The sequence below is a fragment of the Anas platyrhynchos genome, chromosome 12, assembly GCF_047663525.1.
Source record: "Anas platyrhynchos isolate ZD024472 breed Pekin duck chromosome 12, IASCAAS_PekinDuck_T2T, whole genome shotgun sequence".
NCBI lineage: Eukaryota > Metazoa > Chordata > Aves > Anseriformes > Anatidae > Anas > Anas platyrhynchos.
Genome location: NC_092598.1, coordinates 18,141,642 through 18,163,189, shown reverse-complemented (window position 1 = coordinate 18,163,189; position 21,548 = coordinate 18,141,642). Strand labels below are relative to the sequence as shown.

Genomic DNA, 21,548 nt, shown 5'->3' with positions numbered 1-21,548 from the left:
ACAAGCTGGGGGCCAGGCATACTTACACTGGGAAAAAAGAAAAAAAAAAAAAAAAAAGGCCTTAACACAATAAAAATATTGTTAAATAATTTTAAGCTAAACATCTTGTGCTTGGATTTTTAAAGAGCTAAGAGCCTGTCAGATGGGGAATAATCCATGGTGATACAGTTAAAGTGCAGTTTCAGGATGACCTGCCTCCACATCTTCCCCATTAGAGCAACTTTTCTTTCAAGCTGTCCCCTCAGTTTGCTTGTCAAATGCTTTTGAAGAAAGAAAACCAAAAGTTCTTGACAGTGCTATTAAGGCAAGCAACTTGTGCTTTTCTGTCCCTCTTCCTCATGCCAGTAGCCTGACTCACCTCTGGAACGTATGTGCACACAGAGACAAGTTGTTTTGGTGCTCTTCTCCTGAAAGTACCTGCAACCACATCCTCACAAGTACAACTATTTGACCTTCTTGGGCTGACTCATGTCAGGTCTGTCTCTGATGCAAACTGAAACAGCTGTGTTAACACAATCCTAAATCAGTCCTAACAAAATTAGTTCAGAAAGCAGGGTATTAAGCTCAGGCAAGCTGACCATGGCTACATAGCTTTTGCAAGCTTGGACAAATCATAGGCAGATTTTACTCAAGTGTGAGTGAGTTCAAGAGACCTTGTAGACCTGCCTATACACAGTAGTGCACTGATTGCTTGTGACTAAGACACATGGGGAAAAATGCTAACTGCTAAACCTCTTTTTGTTTAGGATCTCAAGTGCAAAAACTCTACTACACCAGCTTGCTCTTTTAGCTAAAGCTGCTTTTGCCCATAGCTTTGGCAGTAGGCCTGATTCACTAATATGCACAGCATATCTTACAGACATTGACCTCAATAACACAAGATGACTTTAAGGAAAGGTCAGAGGTGTTCCTTCAAAAACCAGGACAGGCTTGGGTGCAGACAACATTAGTACCATGTGGAAGGTTGTAATTAGTCATGAGTTTTGATTCATTTCCCTGCTCTGACTCTCATTTCCTATGTCTTTTTGGGCAGATGTCTCACACACCATCCAACTTCCTCCCTCCCTTCCTGGTTTGCTTACCTAGGCTGCAGATCGAGGAAGCAGAAATGTTTTCTCAATGTGAGCATACTCCTTTTTATCTGGAACTTGAAGATCCACCTCAGATACACAAAGACATTCAGGACCGAAGTCTACAGTGGAAGCTGCTTGGCATGAAGGCTGAATGGGCTGAATGAACAAAGAAAGAAATGTCAAAAGTTTTAAATACAGCCAGTTAATGGAGAAAACTCCTCCTCCCCAAAAGCATTGGATACAGAAACCTATAAAATGTCATAAGTGAAGCTCTTTAATTCTTCTCATTAGAAGATTGGGGGATTGGACCAGATGACCTCCAGAGGTCTCTTCCAACCTGAAGCATTCTGTGATTCTGTAGCTGTAAGAGTATTGTACACACTTGTTAAACTTAAATGGATTGTTTCTCCATCAATTCAGAGAATTGTCCTTTAGCTCCATGCGTAATTCCTTAAATAATTACACATGCAATAAATTAGTGAAAAATCAAAGAAACTGCCTGTACTTAGAAATCCAGCTTAATTTGGCATGCTCTACTGCACACTTCTAAAAGCTCAAAATCTTTCAGGCTCTGCTTAAACCAACAGCCTCCTCACTGTGCAAGTAATCTTTATTAAAAAAATAGCAAATTAAATTTGGCACTAAGTGAGGTGTGAAATTCTTAAGCTGTCTTGTAAAAAAAAAAAAAAAAAGAGACATTGGGGTCAGACAGAGGCTGCCATCCTGTTGCCTCCATGTGCATATGCCTATTTGGAAAATAAACTCATCAGCAGTCATCAAGTTAGGTGGGAAAAAAATGTTGTTATAAATCCCTCCCGCTCTCTGCAAAAGTCACGGTACATTTTTTAAATTGTTCTTTTGAAACCCTCTCATTGCGTTGCTTGCACTGATTACGCTGAGCTATTTCTGCTTGTCCTCTTCCTTTAGGGCAGGGTCAGTTCTCTCAGGTGCCTCTGCTGCCTTTCGCTACTTTGTGGAGAAACACAGAAGGGAAGGGGTGGAAATCTCAATTATAATATTGCAGTATACAGTTACTTGGAAAAAAAAAAAAAAAAGTACAGAGCCCATTTTTTTGCCTTAAATCAAATAAACTTAAAGAGCATTACAAAAACTGTTATAATGGCTTCTCTGTTATCAAATCTAACAAAAATATTTAATATCCTGAATACTTAATCATCTATTATAAACACACACTTAGACTGCAGATGGGAAGCAGAAGTTTTACCACTCTCAGAACAGAACTTTTTAGAGAGTTCTGAACTGCACTGATTAACATTTCAAATCCATGTGAATATCCCTGGAGTAAGCAGAATCATCTCTCTGTCTATACAGTGTTTTCTACTTAGAGAAACTAAAAATCTGAGGACTAGATGCTGGATTGGCATGTCCACGTCATTCCAGAAGGAGTCCGACAGTGCAGCATCACTTAAATAATGAAGCACACATCTGGAAGAATATTGCTTAAGTTGGTTAAGTTTCTGCAAGGTCAGCTCATACTCTAAGCTTCCGTATGCTGAAAATTAAGTAAGAAGTTTACAGGGCAACAAGTAGAATCACCACATAGATCTTGGGGATTGTTTTGCCAGTAGGAAGTCTTTCTTTTTAAGTCAGTTTCTATTGTATAAATACAGGAAGAAGCATTATTATATTGCTCTAAGAAATATTTTCTGAAACATTCCATCAGTTAATGAACACCTATTCTAAAGTGTGATCATTTCTTATCTAAGGAAGGTAGACATGCTACAATACACCACGTAGTACAAAGTGACATGTGTACAGATCTCTTCAGAGAAGAGTTACTCCACTACCACGCTTTGCAAGTTAGGGGTAAGTATTAACAAAACGAGAATAACCCCTGAGGTTGGTGGAAATAATTCAGGATTCGGCTTCAGAAAATATGTTTAGTTAGTGATTTTTACAGAATGACAGTAGCTGTTCAGTATGAACTGTGGTGTACAGTATTTTATGCATAACATTATCGTTTTGCTTTGTGGAAAGTATGTCAACCCCGATAGGAAGAATATCAAGGTGAAACGCGATAAAAGGAAGAACAGACATTTTTATAAAATCAGACTAACACAGAAATTAGGCAAAAGTGAAAAATTATTTTTGTCACTCAATAAACGACATTGATGGTCTATGGTATGAAAAAGGAACAATTTGGTAAGGGGTGTTGGTTACAGCTCAGATCCCAGTGATTTTTCACAGTCAAACAATTATCCAAAACAGCCTTTCTTCAGCAGTGCTGGAAATGAGCTATCCACATCCCAGCTCAGTGCTTTAACTGCAAGCAATCTTTGCCTCGTAGTCTTTAGCATTTAAAAAAGGCACTCAAATACTTTTTGCAAGTTAGCTTATTCTCCACTATTTGAACATTTCAACTCCAACATCCTTTTGTTACTGCTTTGGAGGTTTTTTCCTTCTCTATTTGGCGAGCATCGATTTTCCATTAATGCTTCTCTCAGAGCATGAACCAGCTGCTATGTCTCATGAAGTGATACAGAAAGAGGAGAGCTCACCCTCAGCCAGATGCGCATACAAACACTGAACTATCAGCAGGAACACCGCTCCCTCTGATCCTCTCCTCTTGCTAGTTTGTTCCTCTTTGAAGGGACAATGTCAAGTGGCTACCCGAGGGAAGGGGTCAGAAAACACCATCACAACTTTGCTGTACTTAGTTTCCCCTGTGATCATCCTCAACTGCCATGCCAGCAGACATCAGGGCTTGATAGCCAAGCTCTTGTGGCTGGGGCTGGCTCTTTCACAGAGTGACTTAGTGCTTCAGACACCACAAATTGTGCTTTCTGGTTTTGTTGTTTCTTGCTATCTGTTTTCTGGGGTTTTGTCCTGAGGTGACTGAATAGCCAGTGGGAAATCCTAACAGATACACAAGTGTGCAGAGGAACTGCTACAGCGTATAAATATGGGCACAGAAGCGTATAGAATAACAGGCACGTAGGTGCACACAAAAATCAGAAACGCGTTCTCCTTACTTGGCTTTTCCCATTATTCTCAGCTCTATGTTACTATCATGTGAGAATAGTTAGCATCCTCTAGCCCCTGGATATTGTAATACAAAGTTAACACCTTTAATTTTCCATGAAAACTATGGCGTTTTCAATGAGCTTTGTAGACACTTTTTAAAATAATCTTGGTTTTATAAGTTATTAAAAAAAAAAAATAAGCATCTGTGATTACCATGGAAAGTTCTGATATGATGGTACAAGTCCCTTGTGACAAGTAACAGCCCACACCCCCAGCACCATTTTCTGAACTACAATCTCCAAGTCTCTCATTGTGGTGTGCCTGGTCATTTATCCCAGAGTACGCAGAGAGCTAGTCAAGGTGCTTTCTTCCTGGGGGGTTCAAGAGCATCCTATATGCCTGATCACCAAAAAGATGTTACTTATGCAACACGTTACCATGGAGAGGAGCCACTTCACGCTTTGCTCACGTTGCACTTCTTCACTTGTTTTTCTACCTTGAAAGCAAGGACACTGTATTCTTCTGCGCGTGGAAAGCATGAAGCACATTCACTTTAGCATCATTTCTGTTTGCTCTTCTCTGTTCAGAGCGGCAAAGATCTACGGTCAGATCAGTATGTGCTAACATTTGATTTCCTTCTTGCCTCCAACTTGTTCAGTCGCTGAATAAAACTGTTATTTTGCTTTCTTAACAGACAGACCACCTCTCTTGGCAGGCTTATCGACAGCTGCCTACCCACTGGTGCCTTTCCTCACAGCAAAACAGCTAGCTGGATGTGGAAAAACAACTAGAAAATTACAGGCACAGGTTGTTAGCCCTTTTGAAAAAAAGGTGACACAATCCAGCAATTCAGGCACCCACCACACACAAAGGTCCATGAGCAGCCCCAGTCCTGATCACTGGTAGCTGTGTGACGACCTCGAAGCCCTGGGGTCTCCCCTCTTCCAAGAGGCAGCTGTGGGGCTGGAAACGTCAGGAGGTACAAGATTGCTGCAATAAGCACAGAAGCTGACCTCCCAGCCTACCTTCCCCTACTGCTTTGTGGAAATACATCATTACAGAAGAGATCCTGGCTGCTGGGAATCCTGCTCCTGGTGGCAATGACATTCCTGCTGCAGCACATGGGCTGGCTGCTCTCACCTCACCTCATTCTGCCCTGACTTTTGCTGGTAGATACCAAGGACCCCAGAGATGCATGTGTTAATACCCTAACTGAGCCACCCAGAGCAGCTCGCTGCCTCAGACCTGTTTCAAGCTACCATCCGACTGCATCCTGGCAGGTCAAACATTCAGGATTTTCTTTCTAGCCACTAGAATTTAAACCTATGTAATGACTGACAAGAGCCCCAGAACCACAGCAGTCTATACTCCCTAGGACCAAGTATAAAATATTAATTTCCTAACACAGCACCCCACACACACAAAACTGTAGGATTGACTCTATATTTTCTCAGTATATCTTCCTTGAAAACATAGCAGCTCAACTTCAACTGGTAGTAACGAGTACCCTGTAAACATCATTGGTTTGGGAATCATGCATTGACTTATCCATAGCACGACCAGAAACCTGAAACTGAAAATCAAGGGGTTTTACATGTTCCTTACTTTTTAAGGCTTCTGGTGGATGACCAACAACACTCAGGCTATCCTGCCATGTACCCTACTCTGTGCGTGAAAATCCCTGGAACAAGGTCTCAGCTCTGCTGAGCTGCATGCCAGCAGCCACAAGGTGGCACGCAGAGCAGAACAAACTCCTGTCTGCAGCCGCACCAGAAAACTGCAGTAGTGCCACAAAGATCCAGAGAAGGACATCCTTTCTTCAAGTAGACACCAAAGAGACCTCTACTTGACATAGTTACCTTTTGTGCTTTGCCTGGCAGCTCACTGCTCATCTGTTTTGCTGGAGAGTTGGTGCAGCAAGACTGAAGAGAGGGCAGAGCAAGCAGGGGGCGTTATCAGGGTGAAGAGGGGGCACAGACCTGGCACAACAGCAAAGCACACTGAACGGCTGCTGCCACCACAGAGGTGCTGGCCAGTCCTGTTGTTCCATCTACGTCCTGAAAAAGAAAAGCTGGTTGCTGATGCTTCTGAAAACTCTGCTTAGGCAAAAGTTGATTTCACACTGAAATAGTGTGTGCAGATCAGCTGGCCATGGCAATAGAGGCAAGGGTGTTAATAAGTGCCTTTTTTTTTTCTTTTTTCTTCTTTTTTTATTCCTGATGGAGACTTAACTGCAAAGAAGAAAAACATATTCAAACTGCATCAATAGAGTAAGCCCCAGCCTGCCTTGGTGTCACGTGTGATAGCCTGCTCTAGCCAAGCATCTCTCATGCGTTGTATCTCTTATGCGTCGTGCACATTTAATTACTCAAAGCATCTCTTTCCATGTCAGATATTGGTAACCTAGAATTTGAGAAGCAAAGTGAGTCCGGCTCAGTACCCTGCACTTGCAGCCAATGCCAGGAACAATGTCAGGAACAGCACCCAGACATCCTGACAGCCAGGCAGAGGGAAAAAATACCTGTTTTATTTTGCCAAACATGCACACTGAAGCAATTATCTTTGGCAGTCTCTAAAAATAATTTTAAAATGTCCTATTCAAAATCATCATTGAATTCAAAATATAATATTTCCTTTAAACAATTCACCATCTTTCTCCTATCTAGCTCAAATGATCTGGAGTGCATCCGCACCAAGAAGCAGGATTGTTACAAGAAAGCAATCATCCAGGGATTCCCTAGAAATTTGCTTTCTGATTTGGTAGAAAACGCCTCAGCAACTGCTTTTTGCATCACATTTTGCAAACAACTGGGTTTTCTATGAACAGTCTACAAAATGCAGAAATGCAATATTGCATTTATTGAAGTGGTTTGTCACACCACAGAATCTCATGGTATTAGATGCTGTATATAAATTCAGGCAAAAAGTCAGTTTCTGTGCAAAAGAAATGAATAATTTAGGGTAAGATAAAAAACACTGGAGAAAGTGACTAAAAAGATAACATTGAAATACACCACAGGTGTTTTACTCTAAACCTCGTTCTATACTTCCATTGCAAAGAAAAGAAATATCAACTATTGTGAAAATCCAGAACTTTCTGGACTTTCACATCCATGTTATGTCATATAACCTCTCTGTCTCCTCATTTACTCACTAGTAAAACAGTAAACTGGTAAACAAAAAACTGGTAAAAAAAATCATGCTTAATACATCTCCCTCATGAAGCACGATTCAATGTTTACAGTGCTTTGCAGCCATTTGTTTGATAGTATGGCTGTGGAATACTGTTGCTAAAGACAAACTGTTCAGTATTTACATCTGTTACAGTATTGACTAAGCTCATCTTTGCTGTTTTTAAAGTTTTAACTAAGAAATGCCTAATGAAATTTGCTAGACTAACTGCTCATGTTGTCTCTGCTGGTAATGCAAAAGCAAACGGCTGTAAGTACGGTACCCTGAAGGCAGACATTAGGAGTTTCTCTGTTGAATCCAGCAGAGAAGTTTCTTGCATCTCCGTTGAATGCCATCATGCTGTGATTAGTTAATCATTAAGTACATAGTGCTTTTAATTAACTGCCAACTCTGCTTGGGCATCTGTTCTGAAAATCACATCCGATCATGCTTTTCCCAGTCTGTGGCTATGGAGCTCTTCAATAATACAGTTGTTGCTCGATTCTCTAGCTCTTTCTGCTGCTAGGTAGATCAAGTCCAGAGTGTCCTACATGAAATGAAATATAAATGGTCTGCTTTTCCAAGGAAATAAAACTAAATTAAACTTATTTGCCTCAATAGATAATAAATGTTGTTATTAAAAAGCAGGTTGGGTCAATTAACATTTTTTTTTCTGGAAGAAATAAAAGGCTAGAACAGTATTTTTATACTTCATTCCTAGCACTAGGTAGGCTAGCTATTTTTTTTTTTTTTTTTAACAATGATGCTTAACTGTAGAAAATAATCCTTTTCATTTTATAAGGGTGAGGGAGACTGATAATATATACAAAAGATTCAGCAAAATACTTCTTTTGACTTAAAGTCAGAGGGAGATAGACAGTGCAAATGTTCCCTTGCAAATACTACATTTCTCTTTCTACGTAGGCCAATCTCTGCTGGTTTCAAAAGGCTTCTTTTCAAGTATATTTTAAAATAAATGGATGGAAGATTTTCTAATGGCCCAGCATCTCTGGAGCACATACCTGGGGAAATAATAAGATTGTAACATATCTTAGGTAACACATCCCAATTTAAAGGCGAAAGGAAAAAAGCAATGTTACAGCAAGGAGAAGGCACGGTGGGGCTGGTAGCAGGGTGTCTTCTGCTGGTGCTGTCAGTCTTGTCGAAATCCAAGTCAAACAAGCGATCAGAGGATAACTGGCCATTTGATGGCATATCTGAAATGAAATAAGGGCAGACACCTAGACCAGAAGGGACTCTCATTGTGTAGCTCTGTACTGGCAGATTCAGAAAGACCAAGACTTTGCTGGGCCACACTACTCCTCAGCTCAGACACAAGGCTGGATACCTTGAGAGCTCTGCCCTGCTCCAGAAGAGGCTGACCTGCGAGGTTAGTGATGGATCACGCACCTCACAGCATGAGAAGTAGCTGTGTCACTACGTGCCTGCTCAGCAACAGTCTCAGCCGATGCTCTCACGGTCCATGTGAGAGATGCTTGTTCTCACTGCAGATGTGTGCTGGCCATGGTTTCTGGATGTCTGGCAACACAGCTGGAAATAGCCAGAAGAGTGGCCACATGACTCATTCTATTTAAAATTTCTTGGTACAAGATAAGGACATGGAGTAACCCCACATACCACCAGGACCACTGGCAACTTCTCTGCTGCCACTCCCACACCTGTATGTGCTGAGGTCCTCCATCTCCATCTGGTACTTACCATATTTGAATCCGGGCTAGTGAAAAGGTAGAATTCATGAAGTGCCCATTATTTCCGTAGAGAAATGTAAGCCAAGGAAAAGGCTGTTCTTTGTCAAGTACCAAATACAGAGAAGAATAAACCAGAATTAAGCTTTAAAATTGTAATTCTTTAAGGAGTGCAGCTAAGAAACTCACATGAACCTTGCAATGCAGAATAAAACATTGCAGCTAAACAACAGCCAGTCTACAGCAGACAGGCATGTAATGATTGCAGTGAACGCAACAAACACTCGCTGTCAGATATGCATTTTACATAATAACCCTTTTTCAACAAGTTCAAAGTAATTCTCTTGTTTTCTTTAAAAATTCCACTGCAGATGTCAAGATGTGCCAGCACATAGAAAAGAGGTATTTCATAACAACAGAAAACCATGCATTTCTAATTGTTTCCATACCGAACTATAGTGAGGGCACCACTTTTATATAGGGAGTTCAAGGTATTCCTGGGAATAGGCTCTTTTCTGATGACATCATAAGAATACGGTCACTCAGGCAACAACTTGTTACTATGGTAACTACAGTTTGTACAGATGCTGAACGCCAGCAAGGTTAAAAACACTATTTTGAGATTTGCTAGGTAAAAGTTTGCCAATATTTGAAGTAAGAAGCAACAAGGAGTTGCTTCAAGGAGTTGAAGCAACTGCAGATGCACAGCACTGTGCAGTTCTTTACCCATTACTGGGAAGCTGAGAACAATCGGCCTTATCTTCAGACATGGAGTTCCTGGGGTAATCCCATTTTCAGATATGCCCTTGTATGCCACAGCAGCTAGAACCAGGCCTGAACACTAACTTTGTGATTAGGGTGGGGGGCTGGAAGAAAAGGACTGCTGCTGCATCTGAAAGAGTCCCTGCTCATATAGACATTTGGGTATCTAGAGTTCTGATGCTTGCAGAGCAGAGACCACACAGACTGCAAAGACAGCTTGTTATTATACGAAGACATATCTTTGGAAAAGAAATGGATTCTTTTTCCCTGACTGCAAAGAACTGTAGGATGTGAGATAAAAACATCTAGTCCAATTGCTGTCTGGGCTGAGACTACTGTCAGATGAAACCAGTTACAGAATGTTTTAAGACCAGCAGCCATGCATTTCTGCCCCAGAACTTTCTGCATTTGACTAACTGCAAGCAAATCTCAGAGGCTCTAGAATAATGTCAAGTTAAAGATATCAACTTGTCCATTAGCCTGCCCTCTGTAAGACACTGGACAATCTGATAAGCTAAATCAGATTTTTCAGCTGGTTTTGTCCCCAACCAACACAGAAGGGGCTTACAGCTAACATTCCCCGTAAAACAAATTCCCTATCATAAACACAACCTAGTCAGAATCCATGCTTAAGCACATACAAATATTAGCAGAGTATTTGTCATTCTGCAGCAGCAAACCTCCACTCATTCAGATCCCCAGAAGTTGAACTGTGTGCCAGGCTGAACAGAGTGCGCAGTTACTCCTGCAGCCCCTTTCCTTGGCAACAATTTACAGGGAAGAACCTCAAGTAAAAGTGTAATAAAAGTGGAGTTTAAATGGGCCCGTTAAAAAGCAAAACCTAAGGTATATTCTTTATAATGAATTTGCTGCCACATTTGAACTAACTGGCCATTACAGGCAGTCTCAGAGGAATGGTTAAAGCCAAATTATAACACTTATTCCTGGGGTGGGCTCAATAACAGGATACTGAGATGCAACCACAAGCTTCAAGAATTGCTCCTGTTCTGGGTCTGTATGAAAGCCATCCATCACCAAGGCAATAAAGATGACGTGCTTTCAATACAACTACGTACCGTACTTCTTTATTTATTTATTTTCATACGTATCCTGCCAGGCATTTCGTACTGTTCAGGGTATTTCTTTTTGAGTCCAGGAGAAGATTAAGGCCATTGCTGGTTTTCATTTCCACACATTATCCAGCAATCCTGGCTCCTATTGGCAGCAGAGAGCCTTCTCCATGCAATTCTCCCCCATCATCTGCGAGAACAGAGATGTGGAAGAGGCCAATTACCTTTTGGAGAGAAGGAAATTACTTGCTTATAATTGAGTTCTCCGAGTACGGTGTCCGCTATTAGAGCCACACTCATCCTCCCACCTCCCCCTGAGACCTGGGGTTTTATTCCTATTTAAGTTCTAATTATTATAATTAGTCTGAAAAGGATTTGGGAGTTAGGGGCTATGATATGCCATATAGACCCCTCAAGGCATCTTTCTGTACTAACTCATTATGACCAGTTCTAAACTTTACCATTTAATCTAGTCATTCAGTACCCAAGGTCACAACAGCTGAGACCCCCTGAGCATCAATCCATAGAGACTACCACCTTCAGAGAACTACAATTAAAAGGTAAATAATTCCCTTGCTGCCTTCTCTGTGAGGCAATGCTACAAGTCAGAGAACGGAATCCAACCTCAGCCTAATTACTACTCTGGTAATTTACGCAGTTGCGATGAAAAAGTTGGCAAATACTTTTCCATTTATCGAAACAGAAACACAAAGCCAGCCACAGTTTCTTTCTGGAGTGGCAAGAGTCAGCCTTACAACAGTCCAGTTACAAACTCTGTGTGTGTCTCTCAAACTCCAAGAAATTCTGAAGAGCTACACTCCAAGAAAGTCAATTCATCATCATGACATGCAGGCCATGGCAACTATTCTTCACCGTGCTAATCAAAGATTAAATCCTTTTCTTTGTTTATTCCAGCACAAAACCACTGCTGAATCAATACACGTTTTAAATTATTTGAATCAGACTGTGCATAAAAGCACTCAAAGCTGGTGCTCTTCTGAATTGAAATATGAGCAAGTACAGATTCTTAAAAATATCATCATCCGTGTTGACAGATTCCAAGAAAATCAACAGATGCTGGTATTTTCCTGAATGACAACAGCCTCCAGGCCTGAAAACTAAGTAAAGCTTTGAAATTCACAGGAAAGAGCATAAAATGGTATTAGGCAAAATAATGTGTTACAGTGCCAGCACCTGGATGCCAGCGCACGGTGTCACTACTTGGAGGAGGAGGCAGTTCCAAAGACTTCTGGTGCTGAATTTTTGAAAGATAAATTAATTACACCTGCAAATCAGAAAAACGCATCCATGTCTCTACCAACAGAATACCTCGTGCACTGCAATACTTGCTAATTATGCAATACATGCCATAAATCACAAGTACAAAACTCAAAGGTAATACTGAATTCTCAGTGAAAAGGTGGCTCTTTGAATCAGAATTTAGAAGGTGTAGGAGTCCTACGCGACGAGTTGCAGAAGCTGCTGAGGGAGAAGGTGAATCGAGTCAGTTTGCAGAAGTGAAAGCCATTCAGCTGGCTTTAGACATTGCTGAACGAGAAAAATGGCCAGTTCTCTATCTCTACACCGATTCATGGATGGTAGCAAATGCCCTGTGGGGATGGTTACAGCAATGGAAGCAAAACAACTGGCAGCGCAGGGGCAAACCCATCTGGGCTGCTGCATTGTGGCAAGATATTGCTGCTCGGGTAGAGAACCTGGCTGTGAAAGTACGCCATGTAGATGCTCATGTGCCCAAGAATCGGGCTACTGAAGAACATCAAAACAACCAGCAGGTGGATCAGGCTGCTAAGATTGAAGTAGCTCAGGTGGACCTGGATTGGCAGCATAAAGGTGAATTATTTATAGCCCGATGGGCCCATGACACCTCAGGCCATCAAGGTAGAGACGCAACATACAGATGGGCTCGTGATCGAGGGGTGGACTTGACCATGGACGCTATAGCACAGGTTATTCATGACTGTGAAACATGTGCTGCAATCAAGCAAGCCAAACGGTCAAAGCCTCTTTGGTATGGAGGACGATGGCTGAAATATAAATATGGAGAGGCCTGGCAGATTGATTACATCACACTCCCTCAAACTCGCAATGGCAAGCGCCACGTACTTACAATGGTGGAAGCAACCACTGGATGGCTGGAAACATATCCTGTGCCTCATGCCACCGCCCGGAACACCATCCTGGGTCTTGAAAAGCAAGTCCTATGGCGACATGGCACCCCAGAAAGAATAGAATCAGACAATGGGACTCACTTCCGAAACAACCTTATAGACACTTGGGCCAAAGAACATGGTATTGAATGGGTGTATCACATCCCCTATCATGCACCAGCCTCCGGGAAAGTTGAACGATACAATGGCCTGTTAAAGACTACCTTGAAAGCAATGGGCGCTGGGACGTTCAAAAACTGGGATACGCATTTGGCAAAGGCCACCTGGTTAGTCAATACTAGGGGATCTACCAACCGAGCTGGACCTGCCCAATCAAACCTGTTACGTACTGTAGATGGGGATAAGGTTCCTGTAGTGCATGTAAAAAATATGCTGGGTAAAACAGTCTGGGCTACTCCTGCCTCAGGAAAAGGCAAACCTATTCGTGGAATTGTTTTCGCTCAGGGACCTGGATACACTTGGTGGGTGATGCAAAAGAACGGAGAGGTCCGGTGTGTACCTCAAGGAGATTTAATACTGGGTGAGAATAGCCCATAAACTGAATTGTACCATGTTAATTAGTATATTACACTGTATGTTATCACTACCATGATTACTATAGGTGACTAATTAGAATGTATGGAAAAGAGTGTAACCTGAGCATGACATAAATGGTATGGAATAAGGGGTGGATAGATGTCCTGGTTTCAGTTAGCACAGAATTAATTTTCTTCCTAGTAGCTGGTGGAATGCTGTGTTTTGGCTTAGGATGAGAAGAGTGCTGATAACACCCCGATGCTTTAATTGTTGCAGAGCAGTGCTTATACTAAGCCAAGGACATCTCAGCCTTTTGCTCTGTCCTGCCAACGGGCAGGCTGGGGGTGCAGCAAGAGCTGGGAGGGGACAGACCCCGGACAGGTGACCCAAACTAGCCAAAGGGGTATTCCATACCATCTGACGTCATGCTAAACAATATATAGGGGTGGCTAGCCGGGGGAAGGGGGCCGGACTGCTCGGGGTTAGGCTGGGCATCGGTCAGCGAGTGGTGAGCAATTGCATTGTGCATCACTTGTTTGTACATATTATTATTATTTCCCTATTATCACCATATTATTATTATTGTTATTATTGTTATTATTATTTTGTTATTATTATTTTCCTGTCTTATTAAACTGTCTTTATCTCAACTCACGGGCTTCACTTTCCATTTCTCTCCCCCGTCCCAGAGAGGGAGGGGGGAGGGTGAGCGAACGGCTGCGTGGTGTTTAGCTGCCGGCCGGGTTAAACCACGACAGTAGGTAATGGTAACCAGTTTCTAGATAAATAAGTCCAAGCTCATTTATAGATAACATAAGATAGTAATCAGTCTCCTAGATTCTTTTTTTAATAACCACATCAAAACTTAGCACATTATTATACACATATTACAATGCAGTCTGTCCAATTTCCATTTGGACAGCAGATGCTAACATCACACTAGAAGATTTGACAATTCCAAGTCTTTAATTATAAGTGAGTGCATCTAGAGGAGGGGAAAAAATAAAAAGACTGTATTTGTTCTCATTTTTTCCACTAGAACTGTGTGTGCCAATTCTTCAGCCTGAAAGCAACCTGAATCCCTACCCAGGGAGCGTAGGTGTAGCAGCTTCAGCAGCGTCCCTAGCCATACCATGTCCTCCTAACCAGTGCACACAATTAAGCACAATAGGTAATCTCTGCTCTGAAGCAGGGACCACAAAATGAGTTCTCTTACTCCCGGCTGACATTAGTATCACACTAGGGACCAATATGAAGAAGTTTGCACTGTTGCTGTCTGAGCTCTGTGTTTGCAGGTGATAAATAGATTTCAATGTCTAATTTTGCTGGGTCAGAAAGAGCCTTCTAATTTTCCTAAATTAAATTATAGGCTCCTATCATATTTGTAGCCAGGTGCATTAACTACAGAAGCACTATTTCAGCTGCTGCTGTTTCTTCCTCTTAAGAAAATAAAATGCCAGGTTTTGGGAGACAAGGTTGAAGGACAAAGGCAGGGAGTAGGTCAAACATTGATACCTTAATCTGGACATAAAAATGCTCCTGCAGTTGTTCCAATGGCTGAGTGCACATACAAGAATTGTGGCAAGACTAAAGATTTGTCCCAGCCATCATGCCACTTACAGATTCAGAAAGTCAGTTTTTACTGGTGGCCATTCCGCTTTAACTACATTTTCGGAAGCATATAGACCTCTGGAGGCATCATTTAGGAGAGAAAGCTCTTTAGTTTCCATCTATTGACTGTGAAGGTTGTGTGTCATGGGCAACTCAAGGCTTTCCAGCGGCGTAGGCAAAAGTTAATTTCTTCTCCTAAAGGCTGAGGAACAAAATAACTTATTTTGTATTACCACTTGCAGCAGCAAGACTCCATGCGAGGGTGGGGCAGCCTAGGAGACTCCAGCCTGTCTCCCTCTTCCACTCTCAGCTCCCCAGGAGCCCACGCTCCTCCCAAGACATAAGCCCTGGGCTGACATGTACAGCAGCCAGCTCAGTCTGACCCGGCCTGCCCCTGGCCTTCCCACTCCCAACAGCACCAAAACCTCCAGCTGGGGGGAGATGAGGAAAGCACAGGGTCCCTTTCCTGGCCCAGCCCAGCCCCGGAGCAAAGCCAGGCTCAACATGGGCTGCTGAGCCCCAGCTCCCCCAGGTACCCTGACCATGCCCAGCCCGCGGGCCAAACACACTGCACTCTGCAAGCAAAGGGTTATTTCCCTCCAGAAGAAAGTTGTGTATTGCCCAGCAGACACAAAGGACTCTGGCAGACTATAATGATATATTGAAAGGGAAAATTAGGGTGCCAAGTCTTTGATTTGTATTCCTGGCAGAGAACTGTCAATAACACAAGACACTGCATTTTTGTGTTTTCCTGAAAGTGGCTTTTACAGAAGGTTTTACTTTAAATCACAATACAAACATGGAGAAAAACATCCCTACTGGAGCTTGTCTATGGTGTGTTTTCCCAGGCTTCATCCTCTCATGTACTTAAAGGTCACCTCAGCCAGAGCTGTAGAGATTCACCGCCAGGTCCTTTTGTAAATTGCTAAGCAGAATCTATACCATGGACTATCGTAAAATTGCTGCCTTCCTCTAACAGTGTAGTGAAGTTCTCATTTAATAACAAATACATTATTTAATCTCCAGGGTCTGATATCTAGCATATCCTACACCCATCAAAAGCCACCAGTCTCCCCTGTAAAGCTACTCCCCGTACCTTGCATCCCACAATTGGCAGTTCCTTGCTCATCCCACAGCTCTGGAAGAGGCCCATTGCCATTGTTATCTATGTCCCAGAGGAAGCACTTTCCTTTAAGGAACTCTGTTTCATCAAGTTATTAGATGACCTGAAGTCCCTTGGGAGCCCCAGATTAGTGAATCTAGACTTTTACGTGAGTATTTTATTCCTGACATTCCACCTTTGTGGGATGGTTGTAGGTGAATGTCTTTTCTGCTGTGTCAAAAGACATATTGGTTTAATTCAATGCATGTCTGCAAACAGAATCACATCTGTTTGTCTCCGCAGATAGCTACCCTATGTGAACACCACTAACATGCCTGCCTTCTCCTTGTGACCTGTGACAGCCATCCTTCCCCCAAACCACACATCACTGAGTGCGCAGCTCTGAACTCAGGCCCATACCTCTTACTCGGGGTCTTATTGCCTCTTCTGCCCCTTGATTTATCCTCTTGGAGATTACTTACATTAATATTGATTGCACTTGAAGATGGTGACACAGAAGTGCATTAAAGCTCTGTAAAGAAACACACGCAAACAGAGAAGAGCATGCCTGACTGGAGATGAAAAGCCACACATTCTGCTTTCAGAAGGAAGAAATGCCCTCAGACACATTTTCCAAACATAAAGTTTAGTTTTTTTTTCTCCTCTAGTCAATGAGAGCTCAGCAAAAGCTCTGGAACAAAAATTGCCTGTGCTGTACTTTTGGTCTCAATCATATTTTTAACAGGTCTCCAACGCTTGCCGTTTGTAGCCTGCTCTGAACATGCACAGATTAAATGTAAATCATCCTGAACATGTATACCATTGCTCATTTGTGCAATTTTTAAAACCTCTAAGAAAACAGGATCCTAAACATGCTGAAAATAAAACCTGCACCGTGGCCAGCAGCTATATGCTATTTTCTGAGCAGCAAACAATGGGTAACAAAGTGAATCTGTTTCGAACCCCATGGCAGTGAAGGCATTCTTCCACCAAAATGCTGTTTTACAGCGATTCAGCTACAGATAAGGAAATAATACATTTATCTGATGCTATGAACATGGAGGAAAAAAATTGTTTCCAGAAAAAATACGATGTAGAAAAAGCATTTACAATATTAATGTATTTTGAAAAAAAATGTTTTATAGTCTGGTAAAGATGCTGAAAGCAGAACAGAAATGCAGCTGCTTAAGTCATTCCTCTGTTCAAAATGCTTCTCTGCAGCAAACAGCTTCAGAACTGGCTCCTGTTATGGTCACCTGAACACAAGCTACCCGGCTGACTTGAGTTGGAAGAACGTAGTCGGGGTGTTACAGACCAGCTGGGCAGGAAAAGAGCAGACATGGAGAGTTTCAAATGACAGCAAGCCATACCAGCTATGCTATAGGAGAAAAAAAAATATATATATAGATACATCTATCTTTTCAACATCTAGACTAGTACCTAGAGACAGGAGAAACAAACACAAACAAACACAAAGTAACTGAATTTTTAATATAATATACAGAAAATCTAATGAAAGAGAAGGTCTAACTACAAACACCAAGCTTGGAGACATCTTAATCACTGCCATAGCAGTGGCTATAGCTTCAGTTAACTCAAAAGATAGACAAATCTTTATTTTCTCACAAACACGAGACTGTCGTGGCTAATTGAAGAATGCCAACTGCCTAAGAGCTGTGACACTTCTCTCAGCATTTAGTCCGAGAAGGCTAACAGGCCCCGACACTAGAGGACATATGAATGACAACCTGTTAAAGCAGGAGGGGGAGAAAAAAAGAAGACTTGATTCCTAGCAAAACAAGCTAAACATTTACCTGTACCAGCAAACCAGAAAATGTTGCTGCCTGGCATATCTTTACAGGGACAGACTGTACTAAGTAAATGTTTTCTAACAGAATAATGTAGTTTTCCCAGGGACAACTTGGCAATGCGTTGGCCTTCACTTAAAACAAAGCTTCTCATCACAACCCAGCCTGAGTATCCATCACGCTTCCTTTCATCCCAGTTCCTAACTGCAAAGAGACATTGAAGATGAGCACTACCTAGCACATCTGAGCTGAGTCTCATCTACAGCACGTGTATTTTGAAGGCACTGGATGCAACTCCATAAATCATAAGGATTTGGAGACTTGCATGAGAAGAGTGCGCAGAAGGCAGAGGTTTGCTTTGCTTTTAAAGCAACCATTATGGCACCCTCTCTGCAGAAAATACAGAGTAAAGGTCTAGCAGCTTTCCAGCGAGCATAAACTGAAATTAATTGCCTCACTTGCCTCCACATCTAAATCTCTCACTTGTTGTTAAGCTGCTTCTTTCTTCTTGGGAAAGATATAATGCAAGGAATTATAATTTGTCCCCTTTGACTAATGTATTCATTTTGGGGGAGATGCACCCAAGTATTAAAAAAAATCTGGTACGCTTAACATACTCCATGGCCACTCAAGCCATTCCAGTTTGCTGACTCTGAACACCCAAAATATTTTATAACTATCAAACAAATGGCTGTCAAGGATCTGACTTTTCTCCCTCTCTCCCCATGCCTCACATGGAACAAAATTCCTTCACCACCCCCTCAAACCTGCCTTCTTGATGTCTGCCATCTAGACAGGCTTTTTAGTTTCATACCACCTGCCTGTGCTAAACATTAGGAACACATCTCCACTAATGGTAAAGACACATCAACTTTAGAGTAAAATCATTATGGGGGTGCTGAAAATAACTGTAACAACACCTAGTGTTATAAAATGCCCGAACTGCAGAATTAACCTTAAACATACAAATAAGCAACTTTTACCAGCATGGAAATGAACACTTTTGACTCCAAGACAATATTAATTATGCCCCTTAGCTCCAAATTATGACCAATTTGGAGCCATTAATGCAGGAACAGAGTTCATGGCTGTTTTGTGAAATGGCTTCTCAGTTCAAAAATGAATAACTTTTTTTTTTTTTTTTTTTTTTTTTTTAAATCCTCACTCCTTTTTTTCAGACCAGACCAGAAGGAGGTGGCAGACAGACCTGGAAGAAAGCCCTTTGCATAAAGTTCTCTGAGGATAAAATATTGCTAATTAAACCTCTGCAGAAGATGTAAGCTTCACTTACTGAGAACAAACCTAAGTTATTTTTTTGTTCCCTGCACTGCTTATAAATTTTACTTTAACAGGACAGATTAGATGGTTCTGCCCTTATAGCTAAGACTAAGACTTTTAGGGAAGAAAATCATTCAATGTGGGGAACTAAATGTTCCGAAAGACACGTACTTAATTCTTTTGTAGCCTGTAAACTGAACTAAGTCTAGGGAATGTTTTGGATTTATTAAACCATCAAATTAGGCACATATAGACTGTTTGGATAGCCCTAATTTATGAGCAAAACTGAATCCACTCCTAATTATGGAGCCATGACCAGTTCTTTGATAGAACTATTTTTTCCCAATTCAAGTACAGCCTCGTGGCATTTGCTTCTTCTGAGGAACGAATGCAAATTCCTTTCTGTTTGCACTCAACAGCAATTAAAACAGTGGCTGCCATGCAGATGCAGAGAACAGGATTAAAAACAAAGTAATAAGAAAACCCAATTCCATCCCAACCATCCTGCAGTTAAAGCTACAAAGAGGCCCACAATCTGCCCAACTAACTCATATTACTGTTAGGTATGGGTGAAGTTCAAATTAAAGTTTGTCCTGTTTTATTTCCATTTAATATTTATGTTCCTTCAAATGACCATCCCAAGCTTCCAGTTTGTACCTGTAGGATCCAATAATGCCTGATTAGCCTTAAATACAGAAAGAGAAGAAAGGAAGGGGGAAAAAAGCTGTATCTGACTAGCACTTTTGTTGGCAGTGAAAAGGATTGGAAGGCGCCATCTATGGAAGTGAATCAAGAGGCCAACCTCTTACATTGGAGCTCAGGGAGGTTCCAGTGAAACCCCATGGAGCCACTCTGGTGATCACCTTCCTGACTTCTCCAGCTTCCTGCAGCCATCAACCAAAGGAGAAGGTTCAGCTAGGAGAGATTATAATACTCGTGCCATTTTTTATGAGGATTGATTTACTTATCAGATTAAGAGAGGTAATCCATTTTCCTTACTACAGCAATTATATCTAATCTGAAGAGCGTCCCCCCTCTGCTTTATTGACAGTCCTTTAAATCTAAATGATAGTTTTAGAAATGCTTCCTGAACAGTAAAATATTAGTTTTTCCTCTGTCTTTCATTTTTATATAATTAAGAGATAAAGTCAATGGAACAGAACCTTGCCAGGCGATAATGATCTCATGCTGACAGACAAATAGTAAGGTGAAAAAAGCATAGGAAAAGTATATTTTTAATTCAGTGATTTAATTTGCTATTATACCAACTGATTAGCATCTAAAGTACAACAGACTGACAGATTGGTGAAGAAGTGACAAAGCTGGTACCATAAATGCTCGCTGATTTACATTCTCATTGTCTTTGGAAATTTGCTGAAGCATCTGGGAAGAACGCTTTCCTCCACCCCAGCTGAACATTTTTTGTTCTCATACGTGGGCATGAAATAAGTTCAAATGACAGAAACCAAACATTTAGTCACCATGAGACTGATCTGGCAGGTACCAAATCTGTGCATTCCAGCATCTGGAAAGAGAAGGGCCAGGGCATTAGCGCTCCCTGTCACCAGCGAGGGCACGGGTGACAAAGCTTTTGAGCATGGGCACTGACAGTCTTTTCCAGGACACGTACTGGTGCCAAAGGGACTGATCTGCTCTTTTTGCATCCATTATTTTCTTACTTGTTTTCATGTAATTTTAGCCCTGCAGTTTCTGCATATCCTTAGTTTTGTTCTCAATATGTCAAAAGGGTTTCTTATCCCTTTTTCCTACAGTAAAATATTCACTACTGCTGCTGTTATCACAAGATCACTTTTATTCCTAAACTACCACCAATTTGATTGCTTTTCTCACCAAGTCAGCCTTACATTTTGTGTTCATTTGTAAAAATTAAATAAAAAGCCTCATGCTTGCCTATAAATATGTCACAAGAGACACTGTGTTCTGTCCCTTGCGCTGGATGCACTCTGTTACAAGTGCAATACAAAATGCAGCAGCTCCCTTTAGGAAACCTGCCATTTATATCAATAAAACAACTCCTACTCCAGTGCTCACCATCATTACTGACAAGGTCAGTTCTCCTTCAGGGTCTGATCCATGGTACTGAGTGTGCTCAGTATCAGCACTATGATTTTTAACATTTCACTGGAAGAAAGGCTCTAAGACCTAGCAGTATCATGGAAAATCAGGTCTTTACTTTTAATATTCAGCCTCTGTCATAAAGTACCTAGCAGAATAAAGAAAGTGATGACTCATTCCTCTGTCTTCAGCCTTTTGTGC

At 41.6% G+C, this 21,548-nt stretch overlaps 1 long non-coding RNA gene across 2 annotated transcripts in view; it reads right to left on the bottom strand.

Moving 5' to 3' along the window:
* Nucleotides 1-21,548, bottom strand: part of LOC113844995 (uncharacterized) — a 94,820-nt gene that overhangs the window by 7,336 nt on the left and 65,936 nt on the right. Inside the window, exon 7 of one of the 2 annotated variants that reach the window (XR_003500132.3) lies at nucleotides 1,083-1,229. This is a non-coding gene — a long non-coding RNA (uncharacterized lncRNA). Of the gene's footprint in view, nucleotides 1-1,082; nucleotides 1,230-10,680; nucleotides 10,958-21,548 lie in introns of those variants that run through there. The other variant, XR_011812309.1, reaches the window with a different exon arrangement.